The following is an 8632-nucleotide window of genomic DNA, read 5'->3' on the forward strand; positions in this document are numbered from 1 at the left end:
TGATACTAAGATTGGTGGAGTTGCAGATAGCGAGGAGGACTGTCAGAGAATACAACAAAATATAGATAGATTGTAGAGTTGGGCAGAGAAATGGCAGATGGAGTTCAATCCAGGCAAATGCGAGGTGATGCATTTTGGAAGATCAAATTCAAGAGCGGACTATATGGTCAATGGAAGGGTCTTGGGGAAAATTGATGTACAGAGAGATCTGGGAGTTCAGGTCCATTGTACCCTGAAGGTGGCAACACAGGTTGATAGAGTGGTCAAGAAGGCATACAGCATGCTTGCCTTCATCGGACGGGGTATTGAGTACAAGAGTTGGCAGGTCATGTTACAGTTGTATAGGACTTTGGTTCGGCCACATTTGGAATACTGCGTGCAGTTCTGGTCGCCACATTACCAGAAGGATGTGGATGCTTTGGAGAGGGTGCAGAGGAGGTTCACCAGGATGTTGCCTGGTATGGAGGGTGCTAGCTATGAAGAAAGGTTGAGTAGATTAGAATTGTTTTCGTTGGAAAGACGGAGGTTGAGGGGGGACCTGATTGAGGTCTACAAAATTATGAGAGGTATGGACAGGGTGGATAGCAACAAGCTTTTCCCAAGAGTGGGGGTGTCAGTTACAAGGGGTCATGATTTCAAGGTGAGAGGGGGAAAGTTTAAGGGAGATGTGCGTGGAAAGTTTTTTACGCAGAGGGTGGTGGGTGCCTGGAACGCTTTACCAGCGGAGGTGGTAGAGGTGGGCACGATAGCATCATTTAAGAGACATCTAGACAGGTATATGAACGGGCGGGAACTGAGGGAAGTAGACCTTGGAAAATAGGAGACAGGTTTAGATAAAGGATCTGGATCGGCGCAGGCTGGGAGGGCCGAAGGGCCTGTTCCTGTGCTGTAATTTTCTTTGTTCTTTGTGTCCCATCCCCTGGGTGTTCAGATGTTGCATCAGTGGTGTTGCCTCCCGCAATTTTCAAGCACAGTGTCCAGGCATCAAGGTGTGATTGGGATGCTAGGCAATGACTCCCATATGCCACATGGCCCACCAACCCACAGGAATCCACTTGGCATGTACCAAGTGCTCACTGAACCACAATTGCCAATTCCCTATTAGCGATAGCATTCAGCCACATGGCCAGAGGCCTCGGCAGTCAGTGGGGGCTATGGATGATCCAGTGAAGCCGACAGGCAGGGGCATGGGTTGCCCCTGGAAATGGGGCTTAAGTGAATCCAGGGGCTGGCATGGTGGTGCCATGAGCACTTGTTCCCCGGCTGCCACCCCTCCCCACTCCCATGGCAGCCCACTCCTGCGGAGGCTCCCCACCCCTCTTCAAGCACTGGGATAGCAAGCCCAGTGCCCCCAGGCTCTTTGCCTGTGAGCAAAGATGGCTACTCACCTCCTCAGCTCCCCACAGAAACTCTTCCGCCAGGTTCATGTTTTTCAAAAGGAGTACTAATCGGCGTCAGCGTGAACACTCGCTGGGGAGGCCGCTGAATGACGGGAGGCCGGTGGATATGGGGTCGCTCTCGTTGATTGTATGGAAATGGGGCTTAAGTGAAGATAATTGGTTTCTCACCACGCTACGGCGAAATCCTGATTTCGCCTATGGGAGCGGGCCAGTTACATTGCAAACTGCTGCCCAGCGCTGATTCGGTTTTGGCCTCTCCCGCTATTCACCAGCCTTGATACGCTTGAGCAAGAGTGCATCGAGGCCGGAGAATCGCACCTTTAGTCTTGCACACGACGAGGAACGTTAATGCTCTGTAAAGCCTCACTCCACACTCCAGCCCTGAAAGCTCCACTCATCTCTTCCTCCCACTTATGCCTAACATCCTCCACCAGGAAACTCTATCACTTCAACAGGAGTATGTCCTGCAGCGTCGGGATGGCAGTGCCAGAATCAAAGCCATCTCCTTTCTCATGAAGTCCCTATCTGCAGCTACCTGGATCCATTCTCCTTCGGCAACTGGTATGTCCCCTCCAGCTGCTGGAAGTCCACAAACCTCCCTCCAACAAACAAATCCCTAAAATATTCTATCACCAACCTGCCGCCACCACCGAAACCTCGCATCCAACCCCACCGGGGCAAACTTATAATTGTCACAAAACAGCGCCCGTAGGGACATGCCTTATATTCTAAAATGCTGCAACTGGTTTCACAACCTCAACACGGTGAGAACGTAAGGGGTTAGCACAATTGCTTCACAGCTCCATGGTCCGAGGTTCGATTCCTGGCTTGGGTCACTGTCTGTGTGGAGTCTGCACGTTCTCCCCTTGTCTGCGTGGGTTTCCTCCGGGTGCTCCGGTTTCCTCCCACAAGTACCGAAAGATGTACTATTAGGTAATTTGGACATTCTGAATTCTCCCTCTGTGACCCGAATAGACGTCTGAATGTGGCGACTAGGGGCTTTTCACAGTAACTTCATGGCAGTGTTAATGTAAGCCTACTTGTGACACTAATAAAGATTATTATTATTTACACGAGGCCACCTCCATCCTCCCCCAGAACAACCACTCCTCCACCAACCATTTCCTAACTTTGCAATGTTTGTTGCCCAATAGTAGTTTTGCAAGTTCGTCAACGCTAATCACCCACCCCGCCCTGTCGATCAATAAATCGATAGATATCTCTATCTATCTATCCCCACCTTCTCCTTCAACCGTTTCTGACCCTCCACCACAAGCACAAATCTCTGCCTCCAAAGAGACCAACTGGTACTCATGATCCACCAGCGACTCCTCCACCTTCTGGAGCGCCAAACTCTGCACTCCCAGCCTTTGCTCCACTCTCTCAATAGCCACCCTAATTGGCTCCGCCACTTGAGCCAATTGTCCGAGGCCTCTTGCCTCTGGTGCTGGAACTTGGAATCAGAAACTCCACCTATTGCTCAGTAGACCACTGAATCGGGAACGATATCCCAGAGCTCTCCAGCATCTTTCCCTCTTCGCGTTTCGAAAGTCCTCCCGGACAAATTGTTGTCCCGTGATCGTTGCACTCCTGGTTCGATAAGCCATAAACAGGCCCTACCGGAGAAGAATTTCTATCTCTCACTGTTTATGCACTTTGAACCAGCAAACACTCCCTATATCGGGTGAAAAGGACCAAACAATTCCACCTTGAGCAGGAGCCACCAAATGTGCAACCACTCACTCCATGGCCACCATCGGAAGTCTTCGGATTCCTCTTTAACTACCATTTCTGCTTTGTCCCTCTCGTTTGTGAAAACAGACATAAAGTACTCATTAAGAACCATGCCCACATCTTCTGTCTCCATATACACACATTTTCAGGCTTCAGTTATCCTTTTGTCCTTCATATACTCAAACATCTCAGGGGTTTCCTTGACGTTACTTGCTAATACTTTACATGCCTCCGTTTACTTTCCTATTTTCCTTCTTAATTTCACCCCTCCACTATACTTTTTGCTCTATTGAGTGATTGGCATCTGACATAAGCTTTCTGTTTTTTGCCCTATCCTGTTCTGTATGCTCTCTGACATTCAGGGGACTGTCGTTTTGTGAATCCATCCTTTCTCTTTATGGGGACATATTTGTTCTGAAACCTCCTTGCTTCCCCTTGAACGTCTCCCTCTGATTTGACACTGATCAATTGAAATCCTCTCTCACTGTCCTTTTGTTTCTCCACTTTTCAGTAACTTACTCCCATATTTGTTCTTATATTTCCCTCCAACTATACACCGAGTCCCTTTCTCCTTCACCCCATTCAGATTATTATTTTAAAAAAATATATATTTTTATTCTCCATTTTCACATTTTCTTCAGAATTTACATTCCACCAACAAACAGTAAACGGTAACAAATACAATGTCAATCCCCTTATCAACAACGATCCCATTCTCCCACCACCCCAAACAACAGCCCACCTGACAATATAAGCATCAAATAAAACAAACTCTCCCAGGTGGGGAAAAAAAGGAAAAAAGAAAAAGGAATCAGGAACCACCTATGGTCAGCATTGACAAATACGGTCCACCCCTCCCCCCCACCCCCCTAATATTCAATGCCATCCAATCGCCGAAAGAGTACCGTGAATGACACCAATGAATTGTAGACATTGCCCCTCCCCACCCCCCTCCCAGACTCCTCCCCTCCACTTCCTCTTGTAAACTCCTCCCTCCAACCTCAACTTCCTTCCTTCTCCCAACTTTTCACCTCGGCTAGACTCACTGGAACCTGTTCTACCAGGCTCCGATGGTCGCAGCCCCTCCCCCCACCTCACTCCCGTTCACTGGCCGGCTTAAACCGGCCAGCGTGGAGGCCCCCGCCCGGGTCTCCTTCCCCCTTGCCCAGTCCTAGGAAAACCAAGAAATCTCCTTTAGCACACAACCCCAACATACACACCCAAGCCCCAAAGATCCATCATTGCAAATGAAAGTCCCATCTCTTCCCTTGTCCAAATATATACAGCGTTGACTCATTTAGCACATACACCAACACGCAGTGAAAAAATAAAATTACATGAGGCTACATCGGTACACGACCAATTCTCAATTCTGCCACAGTCCTTCTGCCTTCGCAAACTCCTCCGCTGCTTCCGCCGTCCCAAAATAAAAGTCCTTGGATTTGTAGGTCACCCTCAACTTAGCTGGATATACTATGTCACACTGCACCTTGCTGATGTACAGTGCCTTCTTCACCTGGCCTAAGGCAACCCGCCTCCTCGCCAGTTCCACCATAAGGTCCTGGTATATATGTATACCAGCTCCAGCCCATTGCACCTCCCGCTTCTGCTTTGCCCAGCACAGGACCTTCTCCTTCACGCTATACCTACAGAAACACAGAGATCCTACTCTTGGCGGCTCACTTGTCTTTGGTATAGGCCTCCAAGACCGATGAGCCCGATCCAGTTCATATTGTCCCCCTACCCCAATAGCTTCGCCAACATCATGGCAAAATACTCCGTTGGCCTCGGGCCTTCCAACCCTTCGGGCAGACCCACAATCCTCAGATTCCGTCGCCTGGATCTGTTTTCCAGGTCTTCCATTTTGGCTCGCAGACCCTTGTTGGTCTCTATCACCTTCCGCAACTCCTTCCCCATCGAGGAGAGTTGATCACTGTGCTGCGATAATGCCTCTTCCACTTCCTTCAGCGTCTCACCTTGCTCCCGCACCTCCGCCACTGCGCTTGATACCGCCGTCCTCACCAGGGCAAGCGCCCCCTCCACCAGCACTTTCAATACCGCCCACATCTGTTTTGTGAACAGTTTTTGAAGTTCCACAGCCATCACCTTGGTCATTTCTTCTGCTGTGAGCGATACCGCCTCCCCTGGTGCTCCAGCCTCCGCTTTCCTTACAATTTCTGTGCTGACTTTTCCACTCACCGGCGGACTTCCGTTAATCCCCTTTCTCACGGCCGTTTTTTTCTCAAACTTCGACATTTCTCCTCCCTGTGCTTTCTTACAGCCTTTTCAGCCTCCGTTGCCCCTGGGACCGGGTGTTAAAACTCCAAAATTCCTATTCCCGAGCAGGAGCCCTCAAGTGTGCGGCTGCCTCCCGCCCGCTGTCACCAGAAGTCCATTCAGACTATTATACAAGCAATACGTGACTTTCTTATTCTTCCTGCCAAAATGCACCTCTTATCTGTACAGAAATTAATTTTCTAATTGCAAGTTGATTCTGCAGGTTCATTAAGCTCCTCTTGAATTTTATTGCATTCTTCCTCAATGTTAAAAAAAACATCCAATTTGGTGTCATCTACAAACTTTGAAATTGTTCTTGCTTTTTAGTGAGGTATATTTCTCCTGAGCTCTAATTGATCATTGTTTTTAATATTTCTCACTTACCGCTCTGCAGTTACACTTCGCATCTGGTGTCTTAACCAGGCCACTAGCCCATCCTCCCGACAACAACAGGTAGCAGCAATGCACCGGTGATCTGTAAAAGGAGTCAGCATGATTAAACTCTGCCCCAAAGCATGCATACAGCTGAGGATCATAGGACAAAGAACATTACAGCACAGGAACAGGCCTTTTGCTAACCAAACTGCTGATCCAGATTCCTTATTTGGACCTACGACTTATAGCCCAAATGATCTGTATCCCTCCATTCCCCGATCGTTCATGTGTCTATCAAGATATATCTTAAACATTTCTACCGTGCCTGCCTCCACCACCTCCACTGGCAACGCGTTCCAGGCGCCCACCACCCTCTGTGGGAAAAATGTTCCCCACACATCTCCCCTAAACTTTCCCCCTCTCTCCTTGAACCTGTGCCCCCATGTAATTGAGTCTTCCACCCTGGGAAAAAACATCTGACTATTCACCCTGTCTATACCTCCATAATTCTGTAGACCTCAGTCAGGTCTCCCCTCAGCCTCCGTCTTTTCAACGAAAACAATCAGAGTTTATACAACCTTTCCTCATAGCTAACACCCTCCAGACCAGGCAACATTCTGGCAAGCCTTCTTTGCACTCTCTCCAAAGCTTCCATGTCCTTCTGGTAGAGTGGTGACCAGAACTACATGTTATTTTTCAAATGTGGCCGAACTAAAGTTTTATACAACTGTAACATGACTTGTAACTGTAACATGTACTCCATGCTCTGGCTGATGAAGACAAATATGCCGTATACCTTCTTAACCACCTTATCCATCTGTATTGAACTATAGATCTCAACGCCCAGATCCTTCTGTATGTCAATGCTCCTAAGGATTCTGCCATTTACTGTATAATTCACACCTGACTTTGATCTTCCAAAATGCATCACCTGGCATTTGTCTGGATTGAACTCCATCTGCCATTTCTCAGCCCAACTCTCCGATCTATCTATGTCAGGGGTGGGCAAACTACGGCCCGCCAAAGGTCTTTATGCGGCCCACCAAGTCATTTAAAAAAAAATGTTTAAAAATTTTTTTTTTTTTAATTTTAATTTTTTTTTAAGGTTAATGGGGGGGGCTGTTGAGTTACTTACTGGTATAGGGTGGATACGTTGACTTGAGTAGGGTGATCATTGCTCGGCACAACGTCGAGGGCCGAAGGGCCTGTTCTGTGCTGTACTGTTCTATGTTCTATATGAGGTGCCCAGAATCATGACCGGGTGAAGTAATTATTTTACTTAATATACTATGCGGCCCTTTAAAATTGTGAATTTCTGAATGTGGCACTTGCACGGAAAAGTTTGCCCACCCCTGATCTATGTTCTGCTGTATTCTCTGACAGTCACTATCTGCTACTCCACCAATCTTAGTGTCATCTGCCAACTTGCTAATCAGACCATCTACATTTTCCTACAGATCATTTATATATATATTACAAACAACAGTGGTCCCAGCACTGATCCCTGTGGAACACAACTAGTTACAGATCTGCATTCTGAAAAAACTCCCTTCCACTCCCTCCCTTGGCCTGTTGCCAAGTCAGTTAGTTCTTTACCCATCCAGCTAGCTAGCATCGTAAAATCTGCCAGTCAGCCAGTCACACAGACCTGTAAGAGCCAGCATTGTGTCTGACAACAGTGGTCAACCAACTTTTATAGACACCACAGGAAAACCAGATTAGAAAGGACAGGCGAGAGAAGTTCAGGGAGCTGACAGACTCAGGTTGAACCTTGATTCACGCCCACGTTACCTTGTGTGTGCTTGCAACGGATGGTCAGCCTCCTCAGCCAGCTGTAACCACACACACTGCATAGATTTTCACTGCTCCCTGCTACTAGAAGAATCTAATACAGTAGTGCAGTTGAAAACATTTCACTGCTCTGCTAGCACAGCGAACAACACACAAAGACCTCTCCATGCCCTGCAACCACCTCTCCACAGAAACAGTCAACAAGGACCGACTTAAACAAGGAAACAGCAAAATAACCCAGCAGGGAACTTCCTTATCAAAATACACCAACTCATTCTTCTGAGACAGTGACGCGGTGCCGGTGTGAAACATTTCATGATTGTGTAACAGGAAATACCAGCTGAAAATGAACAGTGCAGCCTGGCCTACAACCTGATGCAGTCCCAGCTGAGTTAGACAAGCTGAAAATGGACCCCATTTTAAACAAAAAAGGCATCTCCCCTCCCCCTCTCCCAGAAACCATATCAGCATTAGCTTCTCAAGCCTGGATACAGGATGCTGCTAGACGTTCTCACCTCAGCCTGCTGTTCACCTGCCGCCTATGCAAATAGCAGCATGGGAGGACCACTGAGCCCATTGCTACTGTGTTGGTAAGAGCTAGGGATAGCTGGTTTATGATGCAGAGCGAGGCCACCAGCACGGGTTCAATTCCTGTACCAGCTGAGGTTATTCATGAAGGCCCACCTTCTCAACCTTGCCCCTCGCCTGAGGTGTGGTGATCCTCAGGTTAAATCACAAATCAGTCTGCTCTCCCTCTCAAAAGGGAAAGCAAGCAGCCTCTGGTCATTTGGGACTATGGCGACTTTACACTTGGTAGGAGCCAGCACTTGGACTGCAGCTAGCTGATTTTCCTGCCCTTTCGCTGTCTTTTAATGTTTCCTTTTCAAATACCTTGTCTCATTCACTTTCAAATGATGCCATTGTGTCTGCCTCGATAGCCACATGTGGTGAAGCATTCTAATAACCCACAGTGTGAAAAAAAAAATCCTCTACGAGTTCCTCCTTCAGGTTCCTCATGACATTCACAGTCAGAGAATTTCAGAGAGCGTGAAACA

At 47.9% G+C, this 8632-nt stretch overlaps 1 protein-coding gene across 1 annotated transcript in view; it reads right to left on the reverse strand.

The window, feature by feature from the left end:
• LOC119964245 (roquin-1-like) overlaps positions 1-7812 on the reverse strand; it is a 215959-nt gene extending 208147 nt beyond the window's left edge. Inside the window, exons 1-2 of the mRNA XM_038793525.1 lie at positions 7578-7812; positions 5796-5886 (exon numbers count right to left, since the gene is read on the reverse strand). The gene's annotated coding sequence lies outside the window, so the exon portion shown is untranslated. The remainder of the gene's footprint in view (positions 1-5795; positions 5887-7577) is intronic.
• Positions 7813-8632: the final 820 nt, after the last annotated feature.

This window comes from Scyliorhinus canicula, chromosome 4 (assembly GCF_902713615.1).
Source record: "Scyliorhinus canicula chromosome 4, sScyCan1.1, whole genome shotgun sequence".
Classification (NCBI taxonomy): Eukaryota; Metazoa; Chordata; class Chondrichthyes; order Carcharhiniformes; family Scyliorhinidae; genus Scyliorhinus; species Scyliorhinus canicula.